The 26129-nt window shown below is 36.5% G+C and overlaps 1 protein-coding gene across 1 annotated transcript in view; it reads left to right on the forward strand.

The window, feature by feature from the left end:
* MYT1L (myelin transcription factor 1-like) overlaps positions 1–26129 on the forward strand; it is a 307041-nt gene that overhangs the window by 63535 nt on the left and 217377 nt on the right. Inside the window, exon 2 of the mRNA XM_010566718.1 lies at positions 14278–14392. The gene's annotated coding sequence lies outside the window, so the exon portion shown is untranslated. The remainder of the gene's footprint in view (positions 1–14277; positions 14393–26129) is intronic.

Below are 26129 nucleotides of genomic sequence, written 5' to 3' on the forward strand. Positions count from 1 at the left end.
CCTCCAATTTTTTTGCATTTTCAAGTGACTTTCCGTGTAAATTTAAAAAAAAAAAAAGTTTTCCTTTATTCAGCTACATGATACACGATGAAGCTCAAGCTTAGAAATGTCAATAGCTCACTCAAGTTTATGCAGCCTTTTGCTCATGAGAGGTGTTGGCTTGCAGTTGCTCTGTATTCAGTATGATTTCCTGCTGCCTGCCAAGTGGATGTTGGTGCAGTCCTAACTGTAGGAATACACTGTTGCAATAATTATAAACAACAGTTTCACAAAAATTATTTTTAGAACAGCAACTGTCCTTTTCAGTGTAAACATATTTTTTTCTGCCATAGTGGCAATTTTAATGTGGGCAAGCAGTATTCCATTTGATTTTTTGTAGGTGGTATCCTCAAATTACATAGAAAAGATTTCCCTTTCCCTTCCCACCCCAAGTATGCCTGGTTATTTCTAAGTTTAAAAATATGTTGATTCACATAAAAGGTACTAAATTTTTTTAAAGATAAGATTGGGTTTGTTTGTTTTGTTTGTTTTTCTTCCACTATATTGTATAGCTGGAGAACTACTTCTGTTTACTTGCTTTTAAATGGTGGTAATTCAATTTTACCAGGCAGTATTTAGGTTATGTTATCTAAAAGAACCTCTTGTATGTTGGATGTCAGAGATAACTAGTATTGTACTGGCAGAGTTCAGAAGGTAGTGGTTAGGGTCTTGCACTTGTTCTGACAATCTAGCAAGGTTCTTAGGCACATGCTTAACTATAAATATATGAAGAATCCCCCAAATTGCATGGAATATAAATAAATTTATACATAAACTTGAAGAAAGCAGTTGTCTCATGTAATTCCCTCAACATATGCACAGAGCAGAAGTCTATTACTTCTGAAGAAAAAGCTGCTCCTGTTGAGGATAAAGAGGGAGAAAATAGGAACTCTGAAATGAGGCGAGACGTCTGTAGGGAAAAGAAAGGCATGTGATAGTAAATATATGAGAACGTTAGTTACACTATTACATTATTTTTTTATGTTCCTTGTTTATTTTCTTACTGTCCTCTTATATTAGTCCCTCAAAACAGGAACATTTCTGAAATCACAGTGATCCAGTGTATGGATGTATTCTACCCTGCTAAGATCTTAAGTTCCTTTGAAGAAAAAAATGTAGGCTCCTAAATCATTTGGCTACATCTGAAAATTTTAGTTTGCTTTCTTAAAGGGTTTACTTTAGAAAAATATTAACTTATTCCTGTAATTAATCTGTATTATTACGAATATTGTTTGCTTTGAAAGGACCTTCAGAGATGGGTTCCACAGAAGGATCTGTTGCCAGTTTCCATTTTACTTTTCATTTTATTCTTAGAACATATTAGATTCTGCTGTAAGATATCTGGGTGTCTGAGTATATAGAGCATGGCACAACTCTCTTTTCCCGACAATAAATGTTGTTTATGTCTTTTTGCTGAAGTGCCTTCTTTCTGCCCTTATCAAACCAAGGATTTAAGCTACTGCAGTCTAACCACATCAAGAACATCAAACTATGCCAGTAAACTTCTGATAAGCCACTGGTACCAGTTCCACTTGTCTTTAGGCACCTCAGTGTTCTTCACATACCTACCGGTGCTACCCCTAACAATTGTTTAAATATTTTTTACTTTTAGATTTCAGACATAATGCAGCAGTCTTCTGATCTGGATACCCAAGCATGGGATTTTTAACAATATATGGGAATGACATTTTTCAGTAATCTTTCAATTTATGTACATTTCATAATGCTTTCAACAAATTGTCTTACATGTACAATCCACGATACTTGGCTATACTCTGTATTAAGGTTCACTCAACAGAATGCAGGTTTAGAAGTTTCTTTACTTTTTTGACACTGAGGAACTAATGCGTTGTTCTGCCAGTTATTTCTAAATAAGAAAAGGCTAAGAAAAGTGTCACTTGTATGGATATTTGTGGTACAATAATATGTCTTGTGATTTAGAACCCTAAATTGAGCTATGAAGAGGTGGAGACCTCTTCCTAAATGAAAGGGATGGCGCTTGATTGAAATCAATCCTTGGAAGGAAGGAGTTATATAAGTACAAATAATAAAAATAATCCTGAGGAAAACTGAAACTAGTACAGCTTTTATAAGAGTTTTCTACACTATTCCTATATCTAGATTATTTCAATGGCAAAATGGGAATTAGTTATTCAGTGCTTTGTCTTTCAATGGAAACTGAAAAAAAAAGGTAAAAAAATAATTAGGTGTCTAAACATTCGAGTAGAAACAGATACAGTAAAATTGCCTAACCCCTATTGAAATTACCTGAATGTTTCAAATACATGGCCTAGAAGCCTGACTACTTTTTTTTCCCCTTTAAAACCAAAAATCTCCATCAATTTTTAATCTGGAAATTTTTTTAATTTCTTTTTTTCCCCAATAAAATATATTGGATATTTTTCAGCAGGTATTATCTTTCTGCAATTTCCTAACTTGGAGTATTTAATTTTTGTATGTGTTGTATATAATATCTATATATCCCATGGAAATAAATCCAGCTTATAACCAGTGAAAGTGAATGACAAAATAGAGATGTGACTGTTGCTGTCACGTCCCCTCTTTTTTGTGTTAATGTTTATTTTCTCATGCCTTTGATTTCAAACTCTTTAATATCCTGCTGAAACAGGACCCATTGAAATTTTCAGGATGTGGTATGTTGTAAGAGAAAAAAAATGTATTTGTGTTGTATATCTACTGGATGCAGCAATGGGTAAAGAAAGAGCTATGTACTGTCACGATTCTAGGTAAAATGCATAAAATTGATGGTAAAATGTTCATTGACCTAAATGGTTTCCTACCTGCTCTACATGTGCCTATTCATCTTAGATATCAAAAAGGCAGACCAATGAGCTAAGCACATTATTTCTCCAGTCACATAAGAAATGCAGAGGCTAAGTCAGGATATGGGTTTAAAAAACCAAAAGACAAAACAAGATTTAATACTTATGGAAACAGTCATATTGTGTCAACAGCCAGTTCCAAATTCAGGCCTTGTTCTAACAGCTTATTCATTATTTGTCAGGCTTAAAAGTCTTATATAGAAAATGGTAAAAGAGAGGACATTTGGCTTTTGGTTATAATGTGGTACTTACTGATAATTCTATTGAATCAACATAAATCAATCCTGTTGCTTACTAAATGATGATTTCTCATCTGCTGTTCAATATGAATACAACTAATCTAATGTGAATAGGTAATTGTTGGGCAAGGGCTTGTGAATACATGTGCAATTCACTTAATATCTCTATGTTCAAGGTATAGACATGCAGTTAGATATAAGGGGGCAATGAGAACACTCACAGACTGTCTGAAAAACAATGCATGACCTAAAGAGAGTCTTTTTGCTGTGTCTTTTGTGGATACTACAATGATCTCAACTAAAGAAAGTGTCCTTTGATTTATCAGACCACCCAGATTTGCTGTTGAGATAGAAAATATTTTTATATAAAGGTTTTAGGTGTGCTGTTTACTAATTCTTTTACTGCCTAAAACCATATTTTTAAATGTCCTTGTTTTTTCCTGCCAATCACATAATCAGTTAGTCCCCGTTTCTTTTCTTGTGGGGCTAAGCTGGCTTCCTCATTTTTGCAGTTCATCAATACAAAACTGATTTGAAGCTGAGCTGTATAATAATAAGCCTTTCAGCAGCCAGGCTTGACACTTGCCTTGTAATTAAGGCCTTGATGGTTGTGTTGATGGCAAATGAAAGAAAATGGCTTTGTTCTCAATTCCAGAGGCTTGATTGCTGGTTCTCGTTCTCACCTGAATTCGACCCATTCTGCATTGTGCACATGATTGCTGGAGTGTGAGTAATTGCAGCGCTGGCAGATGACATTTTCATGAAGCACACTCTGCACTGCTCCAGAGGGAATTTACAGAATTTATAGCTGGAGAAGCTCATCAAACATGGATTTAGGAAATGCCTATGTGAAAAGTGGGAGCCCACAACCAAATATCAGAGCTTTTCTTTTGACATTTGCTTTTACATAAAGGACTACTGTCTGCAACCTGTCTTACCTTATGGTAGCAGCCTATTGCTGACTAGATTTTGTGATCAAGTACAGTTATTGAAGTTCATTAATGCCTTTTTTTTTTTTTTTGCATGTTTTCTTATAATTGTTTGTTTGCTTGAACAGGAGTCTCGGGAAAGGAGATGGAAAATTGTTTTCTCATTTCCATTCATATTTTCACATTTCTCTAACCTTTCAACTATTTAAAAATTGTCAGCTGTTTCATGATACTTATTGACAAAAGTGTATGCTTGGTTTTTATTTAAATCCTCTTATTTTCTCAACCTTTTTGCATTACAGCTTATTTTGTTTATTTTAAATGAAGATGAATGTACATTTAAAATAGTCACAAAGGCTTCTACAGTGGAAATATACTTCAACAATTATAAATCATATCTTTAGAAAGAAAACATTAATGACTTTTATATTGACAAGTTCACAGATTTTAATGAAGGGTGTTTTGTGTGTTGTAAATAAGAATTGCATACTGAAATTTTGCATTATAGGTAACATATGCCATGATATGCATAATCTTTCCTTCCCTCTGCCTTAGTACTTCTTCCTTTTCCTCTCCATTTGACAGTCTTTCTGCCTGTCTCGTATTCGCCATGCTTGTGTCTGAGCCCTTGGTGCTTCTCTTGCTCTCGTAACACAATAGCACTTGGTTGACTACCTGTAGGTTATTGCTGTGGTTGTATCTTTCCCAGCATCTGAAGCAACAGAAACATTTATGGAATCCTGCAGTCCTTTTTCAGTCACAACTGTTTAGGCTGTCACCAACTTTGTACGTGAAGATTCATAGCTGATGTGACTCAGACGTATTTTTACACTGCTGTCTGTCTGTCAAGCCAAAATACCTGCACTTAGTTTTTAATATTTCTTGAAGCGTCTCAATCATGACAAGTGGAGAGCCTTTTCTCCTTGCATTTGGTATTACTGAATGTCCTGAGCAACTGAATGATTGAAGGTTGCAGGTTTTTTTAATTAGCCTTATTGATTAACCCCTAGGAAAAGTTAGGTGAGAAGTCTTTGAGTTTCTGCAATAAATGTTTGATTCAGACTAGTGCCGATTATTTAAAATACACAGGAAAAAAATCTGAGGTTTAAGCTGATGATGTTAAACTGCCTGTAGTTTTAGGGCCTAACTTATCCTCATTTCAGTAATAGATCTCTATATCAATACTAATAAATGGCAACAAAGGAGAATCAATCTAAATTGGTAACAATTGTTTTAATTTATACTGTAGTCCTCAGGTAATTGGGTAGCACAAGGGGAGACTTTAAAAGTATCTCTTACCTAAACTTATGGATGTTATGTTGCTGCTATTTACAAAAAGTAGGATTTTTTTTTGTTGACTTGAATGGGAACAAGATGGAACCTGTTGTAAATACATCTTGGTTTTAGTCATACATAGTAGATCTCCTAATATACTTCCAATACCAGTGTTAAATTCTGCTCTTAATCTTAAGTGTTTCTTGGGGACTGACTTAACACATTCAGGTTCAGATCCTCAAAAGTTACCTCAAAGACAATTAAAAACTTCCCAAGACTTTGGGTCTCAGAGTCACTTGTCTTTTGAAGCCAAGTAAATAATCACACTTGAGGTCTAAGGCTCAAGAGTTGCAAACAAAAGTCTGTAGTTCTTCACTGCATCTCTTACAGTTATTACTGGAAAGCTGAGGTGCAGCCAGATAACTTTGCACTTGCTGATACTCCTCTTGCAGAAATGTTAGGGACCTGTGTACATTATGGCAGCCTTTTGAGGTGCATTCCTGCTCTCAGTGTATTCCTGTTGCAACAGTCCCTCTCTTACATTGAGATTTGAGTGGCAACTCAGCCCCACGAGGGGAACCTGCCATTACCTTTCACAGTGCCTGGTACAAACAACCTGTACCTGTCCAGGACATGCAGTAGAAAAAGGGCAGGTTGTCATCCTCTGTGTCCTTAGTCAGGATCTTTGACTTATAAAATTACTTCCTTTGTGGGAATGAGAACTGGATCAAAGCAGAACATGCTGAGAAAACCTTGAAGCATTTTAACTATTTTGCAAATCTGTCGCAAACCAGTAAACTATGAGGAAAAGAATGAAAACAACAGCCACCAGACTAGAACAGTGAAATGTGGCAGTGAATAGAGGCTTTTGAAACTTGCTGAGGTGAAGAGTAGAAGCTGCCTGATACCATTACCTTAATTATGGTGATGGTCCGAGGCATACTGGGCACGGCGATCAAATATTACATTATGTAGGCTGTTTTTGGATAGTATTAGCACCTAACATAGCAGCTGTAATATCGAGAATCACCTTAATGCTTTATTGTAAAAGTTAAAATATTGCAAGTCATGAAAAATGTTCAACTGGCATTCCTATGACCTTCTTGCCACTACCTCTGGTACTTATTTGAAAGCTTCAGCTCACTTTAATAATCTTTCTCTTACCCTATTAGTAACCTTCATCCTTTATACACATATCTCATTAGCTTGCTTAACAAGAATGTTAATAAGATCTGCTTTAATTTTCTTGAACACTCATTCGTGCTTGCTTTTCTATCATCTTTTCCTCAAACTTCTCCCATTTGCCTCACTCACCTAACACTCAGACATCTTAATCTCTGCCCTCATCTCTCCCTCTTGCTTGTCTCCTTTGCTTTGTGTCTTTTGCTTGACAATAGAAACATGTGGTCTTCAACATCTTCTCAGCACTGGCTCTTAATTTCACCTGTCTTTTCCACTCCCTTCTTCCCTTCACATCCAGGAAAAAGAATGTCCATCTTGTGCTGTATTTTCAGACTTGTCGTGAGATGACTTTTTGGCATGTGGCAGGGAGCTGACTGTGTTATCACCCATAGCTCAGTCTATTGCATGAGACCATTGACTATTTTGAAATATTTTTCTTTCTCTCTCTCTCTTTTTAAAGTCTTGAACAATTTTACAGTAAAGGAAAGAGTGTCTTTTCTGACTCTGCTTCCTCTGTGCCCATTGTGAAGGCCATTACCTTCTCTGGCATCATACAGAATGTTAGGTTATCTCCTTCTGTATTATGATTTTCCAGTCAGTGCAGTCAGTCATCAACAATTACTTGTTTCCACTGAGAAACCCAAAGTTCTTGGACACTACAATGAGTGTATGTGAGCAGTCTGTTATTCAAGGGGGGTGGTGAAAGCGCATAAGTTTCCTTCTTTCATTTATAAATGGAAGTATTCCTGTGTTTTTTTGTTACACCTTCTTGTAGGCCAGGCCCTCTATTTGTTATGGCCTTATTACAAATCTTTTTGAATCTAAACAGATCTTAAGCTTGTCTGACTGTGCAGTATCTGTTAATCCATAAGTTATTTATTCAACACCTGTTCTACCTGCTAGTCAAGCATTTTTGTCTTCTCTTTTGATACAAATTAAGCAGCACAGGGGTGAAGCACACTGTAGTATATTTGATAATGGATTGTAAACATATCTCATTTTATTAATGATGTATTTTTTGTACCTTTGGGGACAAGTTGTACACCTGTCTATATATCTGCATCTGTAGATTATTCTTCCGTTCAAGAATGCTCTACATTTAGTTTTCTACTTTTGACACTATTAGAAATCAATCTGTTGTAGGAACTCACCCTACAAACATCCCATGACCCATTGAAGTCTCCTTTACCTGCATCAGAGGACACCAAGGCTTTGTCCTCCTAACACATATGTTCATAAGCATATTTTGCTTTCCTGTTTATGTGCTATTAGAGGTTTTGCATTGGGTTCTTTTGTAGCAGTTGCCTTGTCTATCTCCAGCTAACTGTGGTATACCCCAGCTTTGCATCTGAGGCACTGCTTTAAGTAGTGATACCAGTTATTGTTCTCTTACTTGACGGTATTAGTGAAATATGGGGAGGGAAGAAGAGTGGGTTTCTGAGCTAAAGTCACCTAAGAAGTAGTCTGAAACCATAAAATGCTTTAACGTAAGAGAGTAACAGTCATGGCTACATTTTTACTATAAAAGCAATTTGGGATTAATTTAGTGCTCTAATCTGTTCACAAATCATTTGCAAAGAAATCCGATCACTAGACCATGTTAATTTTTCTCAAGTATTTTCCAGTTGTCCATGCAGGCCAATGCCAGCCTTGGAGGAGAGCTACCCTTTCTGATTACACTTATACACAGTTATTCTTAGTGTGTGAATGATCACGTATTGTTTTAGTTTTTGATTTGGCTGTCTTTAAAACAACAGAACAATTGAAGGGCAATGAATAACTAGTGGTAAGTAACAGTCTTCATTTCAGGATCTGTCTTCCTCTAAATATAATTGTAAACATAGACCAGTTTGTAAACATTATTTACACTTTTCTTTTTCATCAAGTGTCACTAAAAGATCAATTATTTTTATTTCAAACAAATCTTCATGAGTACTGTACAAATCAACAGTAAGTTTCATTCACAGCAATACTTTCTGTGATGTAAATCATTGTGACTGAGTATACATAATGGTAATTTTCAGGTCCAGAGTAGTATTTTAGCATTAGCTTGTATAATGTACTATAAACATGCTGAAAAGAATATTGCTCATATATTTCCTACTAATACACTTATTTGCAATATGACCACAAAGTAATCTCAATGCTTTCATTTCCACATTCAGTTTTTTGAAATCAGTATTGCACTAACATAGACTTTCTTTTGCATATAATTCAGTTACACATAGTTTATCTGTTGGTTCTGAGAATCTTAACATTAAGTATCTTCATATAAATTACTATTTTAAAGAGGACTCAATTGGAATATATCAATTTGTCTTGGTCAAGGGACATAAGAACTTGCAGCTTCAGAGTGACAGCTGTTGGAGTGACAGGGTAAAACGATGAAAGAGGATCTCCCCATACATGTCTCCTGTCTGTTCTGACAACAGTAAAGCAGATCTCAGCAGAGTAACGTATGAAAAAAATCACCATTCAATCAAGCTTGTTTGCACATGGCAAAATAGTAGTAAGGCTTCTGTGTGCCCTTCCTCCTTCACCATTTGTAAGAACATAGGTGGATAAAAGATAAAGATCAACAACTATCTACCTGTCTGTCTCTTATGTATATGCATCCTTGCTCATTAGGCTTTAAAGATGTGTCAGGTTTTTTTAAACATGGCTTAGGTACATGATAGGCCCTTTTAAGTCACCATCAAACTGAGACACAGGAAATGGATCCAATGTGTGAATATAGTGTGTTTCCTGGAGCAGGCTCTATTGCTTATTTTTTGTTGTACTGAGAAGGCTACTTCTATGCTTCTTTATGTTAATAGTATGCTGGGTATTGCACTTTTACTTTCATTTTATTCAAAAGATGGTCTTGCTGTTAAATAACTTCAGTTAAGGATTAAAGGAAAAAAAAAACCCTTATGACAACAGATGGCAAAACTGGGCCTTAGCCCACAGAGGAGTCAGTAGGTGCTCGGCACTTTCACCTGTAGTCATTGGGTAGTTCTGACTCTGGTGCACAGTAGACTGTGTAAACAGCTCTGCCCAAAATCTGGCACTGTAGGCACATCAGTAACACATGACACTTCACCACATTCACTTACAATAAAATTCTTCTCCAGCAGTTGTCAGTGTAGGAGGGTAAAACTAAATCTGCTAATAACTCTTGCTGTATATATTTCATTGTCTGTAGTGTATAGGTCTATAATCTGTAGTTTAATGCTATTTATTCTACACTTCCATTTGTCTAATTAATTGTATTTCTTAAGATGCCATCACTACCTCTGGTTTGCTTCAGAAAACAGCAGGAAAGATCCAGAAAGGCAGATCAGGTCTCTGCCCTACATTTTGTTTAATCATTGGCAAGTTGCTTTGATTACCTGCCTGATTTTCTTCTGCTCTGTCTCTCTGGATAACACTGTATTGAGGAGGTGAATCTGAACACAGAAAGCTATTTGTTGACTTTTGAAATGCCTCCAAATCAACAGCTTTTAATGTAACAGCCTTCCTCCTAACATAATTTGCTTTGTAGTAGGGTTTTAAGATACAGGATAAAGGACAACATTCTGACTCATCCAGTCCTGTTGGAGTGCCATCCTCCTCCTTAAGACAATTATCAGATTCCATGTTGTCCTGGCACTGGACACGTTGCTCACTTTGGAAGAGCCACAAGTAATGCTGGAAAGACTTCCCTTGTGTTTTCACCATCCTCATTGCCTTCTGCAATCAGGAAAGTCCACAGGTTTTTCACTCAGGTATTAGTGCACTGTTTTCCACTTTCTCCAGTGTGCCTTACATTCAGGAGATAACTGTTTATCCACTGCTTGAGGAATGCATGCAGCCTTTCCAAAAACTCCCCTCAGTGCCAGTTGTGTATTTTCCTCATTAGTTTTAAATCCTTGTTTGGCAGCAACTGATTCTTTGAACCATTAATCCTAGCTAAGCTACACTTGACATCAGAAAACACGACATCCAGTATTAATAAGGATGCTCATGGACTGGCTGCTTTCAGTGCCGATATTCTTAAATTTTCCAAGAGCACTAAATGTCAACTTTGGGTATCTTCTTCCTCTGATGGAGGGCATTCACTTTACTATATTTTTATATTTCAGAGCACTTTTTCTTAATCATTCGTTTTTATTTATAGATAATAGTGTTTTATAAGTCTAGGAAACATTTATCTCAAAGCAGAATTGGCACTAAGACTATCTATATAGAACTAAAAGTTCATGTAAAGACCCACAAATTATTACAGTTCTTTGTAGTTTTAAATGTGTTGTTGATGGAAGAAGGTAAGTACACCAAATATGTAATGATGGGGAAAAGACTTTTTCACCTTGTATTAAGTTCTTCATTTTCACAGCTGGATTCAGAATTTCATATTCTAATTGAAAAATATTTTATTTGTTACTCAGCTAATGTTTTTTAACTTAATTTTTTGCCTTTATATTTCTTGACCTTTGACTTAATGTTTGTTTCTAGAAGTTGTGTTTATGATATTTTTTCCATTGAAAAGCATGACAGAAGTCTGTCTAATGTCAGCAGAAGCAGGAGTAAGCCCACTGTATTTTTATTTATACATTATTCTGAATAATCAGAAGCATGACTTTAGTGTCTGTAAATTTATGTAAACTGTCATCTGCTAAAATCTGGCCCTAATCACAAATATCTTGTAAATATTAATATGAAATCAATTTTTTAATACATTTTTTTAAAACTATGCCAACTATTGGAAATAGTTGTAGTTGTTCCATCTTTCCCCGAAAAAAAACAGTAGAGCAAATTAAATTACTGAAAAAAACAGCTCAAGTGACCACTACTGTTGAAATACTCAGAGTAGAGGAAGTACGCAACCTCTTAAAGGCAGGCGGTGTTTACATGAGAGTGAGGTGGAGCTGGACATTTCCTTGTGATTTTATTTTACTGATTCAGTTTTTCTTCTGTACCTTCAGGGATAATAAGAACTGGGAGCTCTTTATGACCTCTGTGGGAATTGCTGGTTCTCAGCATCAGTCAGAATTTAACCTCTTTGTGGGAATTTTCTTGGCTGCTACTAAAATATCTACGGCTCATAAGGATAAAGTATCTGTTCCAGGTTTTTTTGCCATTCTCATACTAAGTGCATTGCTTAGGGCATCTCAGAGGCCATGTCATTTAATCTTTCTTTTAAATATGCTTTTCTTAGGTGCTAAGCAGTAAGGAGAGTCTCTACATTAGCCTCCCAGAAGTACCCTATATTTCTACTTCTGCAAGGGTAATTGAATTTTTTGTTTGGGCTCCTGAAAGAAAGCATTTTTATCATTAGCAGAGTTTTAATGGAAAATTGTGGGGACTTTATTTTTCCAGAATTCTCAGGGGCAAGCAAGTTGCCCATGTCTGCATGTGCCAAGCTGAAATTGAGGCAGGTCTCTGAATAGGTACCGCATGTGTGGAGATTTGATTTGTATATGCAAAACAGTATTCCCCATAAACACAAGAGTGCTGTTGGTTATCAGATTTTCAGATTTGAAATGGAGGGTCAGGAGCATGTAGCGGCAGCCAGCATTGTCAGCCCCTTAGCTCTGTCTTCACATATTTTAACAACTGATTCATTTTTAGATCTGTTAATTCTCATTGTTTCAAGTAATCAACAGTCTGAAGTAGACCTCAACACGATGTCATTGGGAGAAAAAAAGGAAAAACCCCATTTTTTTAATTTTTAAACATATTTTAAATTCAGCAGCAAATTAGGCTATACGGAGCACCACCTCCAAAATAAAGTCTTTTCATTTTGGAAAACGGAGGTTCAGGGTTATTGGGCAGAGTGGATGTTACTGCGGAGCGTGGCTGAGCGCGCCCTGCCCGGGCTGCCGCCGGCGGCCGCTTAGCCTTGGTGCTGAAGCCCAGGTGCCGCAGGCACGGGGTGCGTTCTGCAACGCTACCCCCAACTTCGAAACGAAGAATAGCCATGTACCGTTTAAACAAAAATAGAAAAAAATAGACTATAATAAGCATTCCACAGTCTTGTTGGTAGTCTAAACAATTACTTCTTACCTGCAGCTAAGTTTATAATTGAAGTTACACAATGCGTTACGGCCATTTTCTCCTTGACAATAAATCCGTCTATCCTTACGTAGGAATAGTTTTTTCCTAAGATCAAAGAGAAGAGGCACACTAAGGTCACCATAAAGATGCATGCAGAACTGTATATATGATACTTCTTTTTAAGCAGTAGATTATTGGAATTAATGGTTTATATATATTTCCTGAGATTAATTTGCTCCCGTAGAATGCCACCTTAGAATTAAAAAAAACAAACTAGAAATCGAACATTTTGGACCCTTGTGAAAAGTTATTGGGCTTGTGCGTAACTGTGTTTTAGCCAGTTGAACTATGTATGGAGGAACTTGATATTGAAACCTGATCCTTGAATTATAAAAGAATTTTATGAAAGAAATGATGATTCGTTTGTTAAAAGGCTCTGTTCCTGTGTACAATTTCAGAAATTTTCGCTTAGATTCACACATTATTTTGAAGATGAAAAGACCCTCTCTTTGTTTTTATAAAATTGCAAGAAAGTAATAATGGAATATTGCTTAGTGTGTTTACATGCAAACAGTTTGTTTAATAGAAAATAGTTTTTAATCTTATTTTTGTTCCCATTTTCTAATCTTGTAGAATATTTCCTTGCCTGAAAAATGTCATATAAGAAATGGAGTACAGTATCTTTTAGAGGATTTATGGTAATGCTGCTGAATTTAGCTGAGCATAAACAGCATGGTGAGCCCCTCAGGGTCTCTTCATTTTCCTGACACACTCCACTGCTGCCCCATTAACACTTCGTCTGTTATTGCCATCTACTCAGTTTAATGAGTATCTTTGAATTTGAAGTTCTACACAAGAAACAATAGCTAAAATAACTGATGCACCTACTGCAGCTTTCAGCAGAGTATCCTATTCCCTTTGTAATTTTATTTTAAATAAAAAGTACATTTCTGTTCTTCAGGAGTGTAGTCACATTATGACATTTTCTTTAATTACGGTAGACACTAATCACAAGCACTGAGTAATGACTACAAATATGATGCTGTATCTGTCTGTGTAGAAGGTAAACACATGCTGAATAGCTGCTAGAGGAGGCTTTTCCTTACTTTAAAATTCATCTTATTAATACTGACTCTTTAATGTGAAGAAGGAATAGTACTGCTGGAGACTTCGTGCTATCAAAGCAGAATATTATATTTCTTCTAAGAAATCATAAGACAGAAGGACTAGGTGCTGTTTTCTGATACCTGTATGAATCCGGCTGACTGCTGTAAAGGGTCAATATGTGGCTCATTAGATTGGATTCCTAAAACTGAATTTATCACATTCCTCTGAATACATGCATAAAACATCTTAAATTATTAAACAATAAGCAGACAAGGACTCAACCCGAATTAAAGCCTGAATAATACTGCACTGGGACGTGTCATAGGATTTAAGAACAATTCTAATTTTGCACTAATTATTAACTGATCAGCAAAAGCAAAAGATCGCTCTAAATCACCTTAGATATTTAACAGATATGGAAAGTCTTTGCAGAGCCAAATAAAAAGTCTGAATAATGGAATAAATTTCTGTTCTAGAAAACTGAGGAAATCAGTTGGATATTGGAACACGGTTTTATATTAAATGCATTTATCAAAAACCTATTTTTAAAAGCTAAAATAACATGAGTGATTTTCTCTGTTCCTGGCAAGCTTGCTATCCTTTAGTAAAGTTGTTTTGGTTTTTTTTTTCTTCTTTTTTTTCTTTTAGAAAATGAATCTGGAAGAAAATTGGTGAATCCAATCCAGTGGACCTACAAGCACTCTGACAGGCTCAGAGAGCAGAGTCTGGACCAAAGAGCAATTACCCCACCAAACGATTTCAGGTACAATTGACCTAAATATAGCACTCTCTTGAGATTATTGACAAGAGTTCATTTCCTGTAGTGCTTTTCCCATTTGCTACTCCTGGTAACCACTGTGATCTTATCTGCCTGGTGCTGCAAGACTTCTAGGATGCAGCTAAGAGTTCTGTTGTGTATTATCTTTAAACAGACAATTCATGCTAAAAGAGTCATTTGCAGTTAAATTAGATGATGCATTTATTATTCTTGCTGCTGAAGTTACACGGAGCAGGAATGAGTGCCTGAATTCTTTTGGACCTGAATGCACTGGAATTCTTTTTACTGTGAAATGAGAAAGGTAGTACTAGTTAATCGTAAATAAATAGGAATTTTTTTCATTAAACTGTAACAGTAGAGTCAGCTGTGCAGGTTGGATAGGTTGGAAAACTTGCTATTTGTTTCTTTCTATATATACTTACCCATAAAGTATGGCTTCCCCTAGTGTCATCCTACCTCCAGGCAATCACTGTAGTTATCACATGCTGGCAGGAAAACCAAATGAGCATATAAACCGAGTGTATAAGTGTACAAAACGTGGGTGAACTGAATTCAGAGGCTGGTAATGATAAAACCCATTTCAGTTTTGAAGAATGCATTTTTCTTAAGCATTGCTTGCAAACTTGTGCAAAATGCTGGATATGTTTGCATTCCATGTATGGGGGATATAGAGAAAATAGATGGTGTTCCCTTGGTGTTCATCACAGAGATTTTTTTCTGCATCCTATTTCTTTTACTGAATTCTTATTTGGAGAACCTATGCATTGGCCAGAAGTTCAAAAGGCTAGTATCAGATTCCATGCCAAGCAGCTGTTGGGGATCCATTTTTTACAGACCTTTATTAACTAATATAGCAGGACACAACTGGGCTATTATTTTCCTGCATATCCCCTATGTTTTCCCAGAAGAACATCAGAATACTTGTTAGGGGAATAAACTCTGCTAATAGCCATAGGTCCCACTCCTCAAAGGAAACTCAGGAAAAAGTTCAGTTGAAAGCTGAATAATTTATAAGAAAGAGACACATATACAACATATTGGTCTACTGACTTGGTTCCTTTGATGATGATGATGATGATGGACAGCAGTTATAAATGTAGTTAGGTTCAGGAATTCTATGCTAAAATAAGATGAAGCATGAATCAATTAATTATATTACATAGTAATTAAGTTATTGTAGGGAAAATGCAGATTAAATATAGGAGAAAACTTTGATTTATTTTTTGCCAATTTACTGTAATGAGTTGATGAGACACAGCATATCGCAGTGGAAAGCAATAGTAATTTGAAATGCAAGTATAAGAAGAAGAAAGCAGTAAAATAATCTGTAAAGGTGGGATGAGAATATGCAAGGCATGATTAAATGGATTCTCAGCTGGAAAGGTTGAGGTCATAGAACTTCTTGCGCTGTGCTTTAGGATCCTGAGAAATCTGTGTAGTCCATTCTGGTGGGCTGCTAAATAAAATAATTTTAAAGTTCGAGAAGTGAGGGAATGTACATGAGAAAATTAAATGGATTCACAAGAGGATCTTTCTGTTGTAGAGTCTTCCACAGAACAAGACGATTAAGGAACCATGTGCCTAGGGGGAAAAAAAATAAAATCATTCCTGCCCCAACACAAAGAGAGAGATAACTCATAAGTAGTTACCAACAGCCCCAGAGTCTGAATTGAAAAATTTACCTTCTTTACATTTGATATTTTACAAATAGAACTTCTCATAGTCTTACTGACTCTTGCAGTTCTGCAAGGGCATAACCTTGCAGGCTAAATCCTACTCATGTGATTTTTGTTATTTTCTTTTGCCTGCATAAAGTATATCTAAAACTTGATCTTATATCTGCAGAGGAATATCAGATACACACATTTTGTTAATTACTATCTTTACATTCCAGATACCTGGCATGGCTAACACACAAAAAGCTGTACATACTATAGATAAGTAAATCAGTTTGAAACAGGAACTAAACCTTGAAAACCTCATGTACGCTCCCTTCTTTGTGTGAATGGTCTTTGTGAGGATTGCTCACTTCAGCTGATGACAGATAGAAACATCATTCTGGGCCTTATATTAAGCTCCATCTTGTAATATGTTATGGACGCAATGAAAGGTACAGCATCTTAAACATTTTTTAATATAGTTGTTTGACATCTTCAGGGGATGCTCTGTTCTTTTACAGGATGCAGACCCATAGAGGACAATATCATAGATTAGGGATCTTGAGGCACTTTATCCCTGCTGCTTTATTCGGTTTGCCCTACTATGGTGGTGAAAAGACATAGTAAAGCAACCCTAATTAGGCAGCATAGAATCCCTGGTATGCAACATTCTTCTTAGCCAGCTTTATATTCTTTCTGCTTGTTCTACAGTGCCTCAGGGAATGAGAAAAGTCTGGTCCATTAATTAGACAATTAGCTTAGAGTTGGGAAAGATGAGTTCAGGTTTTGTCTATGCCACAAACTTCCTGCAAGACACTTAGCTAAGTATTGAGCAAAATTCAGCAAGACCTAAGGATCAGGGATTGTGACTGTATTTTCTCTGCTTTTGAAGCAGAATCAGGTGTCCTTCCATGTTTCCGGTATCTTAGTTACCCCACTTAAATAACTGAGTAGTCAGAAATCTTAGCTTCCCTCATTAGCTGTTCTTATGGAAGGATATTGATGGAATGGCAGGGATGCAGAAAGCAAAATAATGCCTTATGTTAGTTCGGAGTATTACAAATAGACTGTCATGATGACGAGTTCATGTTAGCTCTTGACAGTGTAAGTCTTCCTAATATGACCTTCTAAAAAAGCAAGGTTCATCAATCAAAATGTCACATGTTGCTAAATTTACAGTTTATAAATTGCCACTGTAAATTTAAGTAGTAGAAATCATCACATAAAATTGTGCTGCTTTCTCTTTGTCTCTCTCCAGACTTAAGTGGTTTCAAAAATGAGGCAGTAGGCTCTTTAAATTGCAGTTTCTAGGCAGCATCTCTGCTCCTGTGAACAGGCATGTTGTTTATATTGCATGGGCCAGCCAACTGTGATTGATCACAGGCTGCTGCTGATGTTAGCACGCTAAAAAGAACAGTTATGTTAAAGCTAAAAATGCCAGGGCAGGGTCATATCACCAACAAGAATTAGGAAGAAAAAAGATTTCTGTGTTTTATTGGTTATATAGCTCATCCAGCCAGAATACCTAATCCCTAAATCATCCTGAAAATTGTTTGGGATCTAAAATCAAATTAAACCCACTATCAAAGGGCATGGTCTCTCTTCACTGCACTGGCAGCTACATGTATAAATCCCAGTCCCATATCAAGGGGAATACACAACATAAGTAAGAAAGTTTTTTAAGAGAAAGCTGATGATGATAGAGGTGATAATTCTTGTAGCAAAAACTTAGGAAGTATTGGAGTATTTGGATTAGAAGAGGTAAAAAATAATTTTGCTAGATCATTACAGCTTCTTAAGGCTGAATCCCTCCTTTTCTACTACTCTGGCATTTTATGAAGAAGGGTTATCATGTAGCTTTATTTTGACTGGTTTTCCAGTTTTTAGGTTTGTTATGCAATCTTAAATGATTCTTTTGTCTTCATGAATATTGGGCTGTAAATTTTGGTAGGCAAAAAAAAAAAATTTAGCACAGATGCACATTTTACTTTTTTCCACTTCAAATGAATTGCTATGTATTGCTTAGCTGCTATATCTAACTGAAGTATTTCTTCTGAAGCGAAGGAAGACACAGAAGACTAATTTGAAAGCCAAGTGGAGTTAAGAGAAAGACTTCATTAATCAAATAGGGTTTGGATCAGGGTTGAGTTAGGTCAGAACTATGCTTTTTATACAGTAGAAATAAAGCTTTTATTAACAAGCCTACATATAGGAAAAGACTTGCATACACTGAGAGAAAAGAGGTGTAGAAGTACATTGCTACAGCAATAGATTCATCTTTGGTGCACTGAAAAATGCCAAGGAAAGGAATATGCTTGATAAAAACTGTAAAGAATCTTATCCAATAAGTAGCTAAAGTCAACAGAAGGTACATGTTTTCTAGTCAATCAAAGCTATAATGAGAAACTGTTTTAAAAAATGTTTTATAAAGCATGGCGGGAGGACAAAGCATGTGCAGATTCTTACAAGCTCAGCAGTCCTTTCTGTATACAAATACAAATACAGTTTATGACTCTGTAGTATGTCCTTATTAATGTTATTGCAAACAAAATTTAAAGAAAGAAAGGTACTCTAAAAGTTTCCTCTCTTCTTCCAAACACATTTTTGGGAAGGTGCAGAGGGAGTAGACGCTACCATTTCGCAGTCACCTTGCGCATTTCAAGAGGGAGCTGCTCCACTGTGGTTTGGGACAGAGCAGGGCATTGCTGCTCAGCAGCTCTCAGTAGTATTGTCCCCAGATGACCTTGTGGATGGATTTCTATTTCAAAATCATACAGAAGTTAAATATTGCTGAAAATAGCATTCACTCTTGTTGTGCTCCTTTTCATGGCTTCTGGGGTGAAATTTATCTGTCCTAATGTAGATGTCTTTTATATCTAAATTGTCTTTGGCTAGGCTGCCTTTATAGTCAATGGAGAGGAATAGACGCTTTTAGGGCATGATTCATCTCTTTGGAAGGTAGACATCTAAATATGTCAGATGAATCAGACTGTAGAATAGCATATTCCTTACTAGTGAGAATAAAGAAAACCTAGGGATCAGCTTAGACGTTGATGCCTATATTGCAGATATCTAAAGTTAAGTGAAATGATCGCTATGTCTATAGGAACTGGAAAAATCCGACTCTTCAGGAAGCACCTTTTCCTTCAGAGCTCCTGGTTTCACTGCACTGGGGTGCACGTTCATAGTCATAGTCATGAGGTGATAATTCTTAAAAAAAGATTACACCCCTGCCTTCTCCTGCTTAGTATTTTAAGATGTGAAAACTGAGAAGACTTTGTTGTGTGAATAAGTAATTTGTATACATCTACCATCAGTTATTACACCGGTTCCACAGTGGCATAATTTTTTTACTAGTCTCTGCTAATAATCTGTATGTACAGGATCTCACCATGGTTTTGATTGGTTCAGCTCCCCAGTAGATGAGGTGGTTAGTGCAATATGCCTGGAAGTCCCCATGATGAATATTTTCAAGTGCTAACAAATGAGTTTTGCAGAAAGGATCTCTGCTTTGTTTTGGTTGTGTTTGCTTTAAGTATCGACCGTAAGCAGTAAAATGAAACATACAGGAATAAACAACATTATTTACTAGATATTTAAAATACAAAATCAACAAATAAAGACATGTCTAAAACACTTGAACACCAATGCAGCTTTTTCACATGCCGCTCTTCTCCCATTGTTTGGAAAACTCCAGATCCCAGCAAACCTGCAAGACTTTTGTCAGATACATACCCAGGAGTAGCACAAGGATGACAGCCTGGAGTAAGCAGATTGCTAGTGAGGCTAGCAGGTGCCAAAACATGCTGTTTCATGACCCAGTGTAAAGATGCCAAAAATAATCTCAAACGTACTTCAGTAAATAAATGCAAAACCCCCTCAGGCTTCAGAAATACAGTCTGTAGAACTGTCTGAGATTAAGCAAGAAGCTTAAAGTTAGAAGACCAGTGTTCTAATTTCTGCTCTGCAACAGATTAGCTGTGTTAAGGTAGTGATGTCTTTTGGCCAAAATCTTTATTTTGCCACTTAAATAGATGGCATGTTTTTCAAAAGTAACTGGGAGCAGAACTACGATGGATTCCACAGATGCAAACATGAAATTAAGTTGAATCACATGCAAAAGTTGACTAAATATCTTTACCTCATTTTCCCTGTCTTTCAGAGTTACGGTATTTAGCTGTCTTCATTTATAGTCGTTTCAAATGTGTAAACAGCAATAAAAATTGCTTTGTAAGTGCAAGTGTTGTAAAATCAGTTTATTCTACTATTAAAGGTAAAAGTAGATTTATAGGTATAGAACATGTTTGTCAGCCTGAAAACAATTTGCTAAAGTAAGATCCAAATGGCTGTGTTAAGCAACTGCATTTAACTTTAAAGACAGCAATACCAGGACTGTTGCAAGTGAACTTGAACTTGCAAAGCGCACTGTGAAATTGTCAGAAATACTGAAATAGTCAGTACTGTGTGTTTAGTATTTAAAATAAAATCAATGCAATAAAATGTATGGCTGAAATTGAAATATAAAGGCATGGGTGAAAAGGACTTAAAAAAGCAGGTGTGAAATTTTATTTGCATTTTAAATATTGTGTTTAAATTCGGAATCCTTCTGCCACTGTAGCCCTTTGCAAATCTGCTGCTGAATGTATGTTGTGTAAGATATCTAAAAGTTGCTAAGAAATAAGGGATAGTAATTATGACAGAGGAATATGATTGCTGTAGTTTGTAGACACCCAAAGAAATGCCCATGTGATACAATTTTCAGGGTGAAAAAGTATTTCCATGGTAACAAGCACTTTATCTTAAAATTTGATTATGAATGCAAAGCCAAGGAATCCAAAGTTTAGAGGTAGCGTGTAGTAAATGATTGTTGTGGTTTAACCAGGACAATGATGCAGGAGAGACAGCAACTTAACCATCCAAAGTTTATGAACATGTGTATACTGTGCATGTTCTGCTGGCTCTGTGCAAAATGACAGTGTTCTTTATATAAGAGATTAGAAAAGCAAAATCTTGTATGTAGTCTGCCTCTTCATCAGCAAGGCACATAATTCCTTTGAGCCATGGTAAGCCAGGCAGTGCACACTAAAGAAAAGCAAACATCTTTTAAAACTGAGATTTTACCTTAAATGTGTAGGCATGTATTACAAATGTGATGGGTTAAATATGTGAGTGCAAATGAAAGCAAAGAATGAACTCATAGAACAAGATACAATCTCTGATTCAATATGCTGATATAGGAGACAGTCATCTTAAATGACAGAATATTTCAAGTGGAAGCCTCTTAATTAATCAGATACACAGATCTATCTACCCCTGTGTACACAAGGAGCCTGTGGTTTTCACAAACAAGAACTCTCATCCATATGAAAAAGAGGAGGTAAAGGTTTGGTTTGGCTTAGTCTTGCCTGTATTTGAACAGGGCTGATAAAAATATGTATGTTTTGTCTCCACATCTGTTAGGGTCCTCTTAGCTATATGTCTCAGCATCTTTTTCCCAGTAGTCTGTGTAACAAAACCTAAAAGTGATGGCTTGGTTTCAAAATTTGGTGTGGTATTTTCTTCAAGGTTAAGATGCCAAAATACAGGTGTCTACATGCAGGTATCTTGCTCCCTTCTTAGTCAATGGAGTTGGAACAGTAGGTGACTGGCCTGCTGAATCTCTTTCTAGGCTGCACTGACTTTACTGACTGGATATCCACTGAGTACATTGGAAGTTTTGACAGTGCTAGCATGTACATGTCTAAATTTAATCTTCTTGTAATATGACCCTTTTGCAATCCCTGAATTGTCTGGAGTGGTGTAAGCTGTATATTCAGCAAAGTAATACAGCCAATCTCTCCTCTTCTGTACTTTTAAAAATATTTTATTAATAGTTTCTTTTGTTAGAAAGGACTTCTAGATTCTATAGAATACTGAACTTCAAAAATATTTGAATTAAAGTTCAGATCTTAGAAGGTGTTAGGTAAAGGTGGGCATCTAAGGGTATGCACAGAAGTTGCCATGGAAATTATGTGTGCAACCTGTCTGAAAATTGAAATGGGTTAAGTAAAGAATTTGTTGAAGTATTTCACGAAATCTGTTAAATGTGAGCTTGCATTTGGGCATTTCCTTCTACCTCTACGAATATTTACAAATATCCTAATATTTAAATCCATTTTACTAAGTTGAAAGAAGCTGTGCTTTCTTAAAGAGTAGGTGATGAGTTGCAAAAAGTCCATGGTTAAGTCTTATGAGAAAACCCTTCAGGGTCAGATGGAGTCTACATAATTTTCTTAAAATCTTTTCTAGAGGTTAATTAACTGATTCTTTTCAGGGAATATTACCACATAAAACTTATGCTTAATGTAAGCAAGAAAGTCGTATAATAAGGGAGTGGCCCCCAGAAGGGGTCTGCATTTACTTTCAGACAACAACAGCAAAATACTGGCTTGTATAAAGGGACAGTGGTTTTTTTCCTGTTCTTATTTACAGTCTTTCAAAGCTGCAGACAGTCTGTTTAAATTGTGAGCCCAGTAACAAGCACAATAATGAGGACCCAGTGGAATACCCTTTGGTGAGAAGGCTTGGAGAATTCGTAGAGAGGGACAAATGTCTCACTTGGAGTGGTTTCCTGTGTCCTATACAGAACCCTTCAGGGGAACTGTCTCACTCTGTGATGATGGGTATTCACTGAAGCTGACCATTCTTCACCTCTTTTTCATACATTTATTAGCAGTCTGACTTTCTGGGGTCCTGAGAAACACATTGAAGTTAATGGAAGCTGAATATATTCTTTACCTGTGAGAATCAGTCATAAATTTCTTGTTGAACTCATGTAGTTTAATTAATTCGAGTGACAATGGTAGGCAGCAGGAACTACTGTGCTGTAACATATTACATAGAGGATAGTCCCTATACTTCAACCTGCCTCTTTTGCTGTTTATGATGCTAAAGGAAAATTTTTGCTAAAATCTGGATCCAAACTTTTTGTAGAAAATAGGAATAATTGGTAATGAAATAGTCATTCCAATATTCCAGTTGTTAAAACTCATTCCAATATTGCATTTCCAATAGTCAAAAGTAAATTCTGTTCTGAACTAGATGAATGAAATACAGGTGGTTAATATATGTCTTTTAATCACATCTCAGCAGGATCTTCAGTTATTTCATATTATATGTTGATCTACATTAAATGGTCCAAATACTCAACAGCTAATACATGCCAGAATTAACTTTGTTAGGGCAAGTTAATTTAATCTCCCCAATGCATATGCATTATGAAGACTTCTTTAATTACATGATCACATACTATTTTTCTTACAAGACCTTTTCCTCTTTCAGTTCACAGAATATATGATAGTCACTTAATGAGCAGCTGTTCAATATTCTGTTTTCTTGACATTGTTCAGTGTGTGGCCCCATACCTTGTTTACTACAGAGTATTTAAGCCCTGCTCTGAAGACAGAATTATTAATTATTATTAATTTCCTTTTGGGATTTTCCTAGTGATCATCAGTATAGTGTCTAAAAGTGATGAACAAACATTAAATTAGCTTTACTGCAGGCCTCTGAGATCAGAAGACAGTGTGATTTCCATTTTATGGCTGGGGAACCATGGTCCAGAGAAACTGTGATCAAAAGGTGCCACTAATCTACAAGATCAGCCTGAGGTGCTTAGGTCCGAAAGCCTCGACTCCTTACTCTTACACAGAACTTTTCCAACTCAGGTCTTCCTGTTTCCAGCTGTCTCTGAGCATTCATCACTCCTGCAAATTCAAATGCCTCATCGCAGTGAGTCACAGAGAAAATGAAGAATATACTTTTAGTGACCACCTGTAAAAAACCTGGTTTGAACTACTACAATGGGAACTTATGACAAGTAAAGATAGAATCCTACTTTCTAGGCCAACATCCAATTACCTTAACCATTCTTCCTCATCTTGCAACGCTGTCCCATTTTTTAGCACATTTCTTCGAAATTCTTCGCCAAATGAACCTTCTTCAGTACACTGTTCTGATTCATCCTTACAGCAAGGCCATCTTGTGCACTGTATGAGGCAGGTGTATTCTGGGAAAAATGGTATATGAGTCATGCCATTAGTTTCCATCATGATGCCCATTCACAAGATGGGGAAAAATTAGGTTATATAGGCAACCTGGCACTTCTGACATCTTTGTCCTTGATTTGGTCATGTTAAAAAAGTTATTTTAAAAATGTGTCTGTGTGAGAAAGAGACAGAGAAACAGAGGGAAAGATAAAGAGTACACACTTACCATTTTAAAAATAGGAACCCATAAGAATATCTTAACCCCCATCTGAATTACGAGATGCTTGGAACCTTAAAATCCACCACACCATGTTGTACCATTCTTCTGTTAAAGGAGATGCATGGATTAATACTCTGTGAAAACTACTGCTGGAGGAATAAGATACAAGATACTTTCTTCATTAATGTGAGACTCCACAGATATCTACTGATGGCACAGGAGTCATGAGAAACTGAAATTTGATTCCCAGAAGTCCCAAAAGGGTTTTTTAGTCATTGTTGATTCTCTGCTCAATTCTCAGTGATGTTTTCTACCCCTTTTCTCTCTGTCTGTTATCACTCTGAGTATAACCCAAGCCTATGTCCTTAGCAGAACAGGTCTAGTTCTCACTGCCCCACTGGCTTCTTGTCCCATGTTCTTTGTTTTTTACCCTGAGCATAGCCCAAGTACTTGTTCTTTACCTGCTTGTCTTCAGTGCCTTTCTACAGTCAGTGTCTATACATCTTTATCCCTCATTCCTCCAGGGCTGGATTCCCAGGCTTTTGTACGCCCTTCTCATTCCCACTGGCTCTTCATCCAGAACTCCATCATCAAGCTCTTTTTCCAGTTTCTGTGCCTCCAACCATCCATCGCTTGTCTCTTTGAACACCTGTTCCAAATACTACCGTTAAATGTTGGCTCTTCCTCTATCTTTCCTCTCTGCTGCTTCATTTTTCCATTGGACAGTAGGGAACTGATCAGAACTCTCTTCATGTAAATATAATTGTAAATCTGAGAGCAGAGCCTCTGTTTACTCTAGGACAACGTTGCATGAATTTCATTTTCTTTGCTCAAAATTTGGACTTAAGTCTAAATATAGGAAACAGAAGTGATGTACCCATGACTGGTACTCAAGACCTGAACCTATTCCAAGCAAACCTTTCTAGTCCTGCTAAAGACTTACCATGTCTGCTTCTACTTAGGCATTTCTGCTTTTTCTCTCCGTTGCTGATCACACTTTATCTGATCATCAGTCTTGTATCCAGACAGATTCTGCTACATGAAACTATACTTTTGGGATGTTGCACGGATGCAACCCCAGAATTCAGCACTGAAATGAGACCTACTGGTTATTTGAGTTACAGATGCACCTCTTGGCACATCCCAGTAACAGCTGGGTGGGTTAATCTCTTCATCACTCAACAGACTGTTAATGTAATGTAATAACTTGGACTGAGCCTATGCAGAAAAATGTTGCAACACAATCTATAGAAATTGTACAGTGCCAAATACTGTTCAGTTTACTTATTGTGCACTTGTGTAAGATTTGAATCTAGAAGGGATCACTGGTTTATCTAGTATCATATCTTGCTTAACGCAGGCTGGATAATTTTATCTGCGTAGTTTTTTATTGTTCTATAGCTGAAGATGGCCTAATCATTATTTGATCTTGAATTTAAAATATCAGAAGGTAGTGGGCTTATTTTTGTCCTCCATAAGTTATAAAGCTTTACATCACTTTTGAAACATTTCTAGAAAATGTAGCCAACTCCAAGAGGCACTGAGCTAACATCTTCTTGTGAAAGTGGTGTTCCCTGTGAAAGTAAACTAGGTAGCACTGGGAAATACTCAGTTTGCATTGATTAATTATTGTATTTAATTTCCATGCTTTCAAAATGCACAGTGTCTTGGAAGCCTCACAATACTGCTGTCTTCTTCCACTGCTTCTGGCTCTTTCACTCCATTGCACTTTGCTTTGTCATCTTGGTGCCTCATTGTTTTCCTGGCAAGGAACTTGGAAGAGCACACCATCAATAAAAGATTTGGGAAAAAGATGA

This window comes from Haliaeetus leucocephalus, unplaced genomic scaffold, assembly GCF_000737465.1.
Source record: "Haliaeetus leucocephalus isolate CR32 unplaced genomic scaffold, Haliaeetus_leucocephalus-4.0 Scaffold217, whole genome shotgun sequence".
NCBI lineage: Eukaryota > Metazoa > Chordata > Aves > Accipitriformes > Accipitridae > Haliaeetus > Haliaeetus leucocephalus.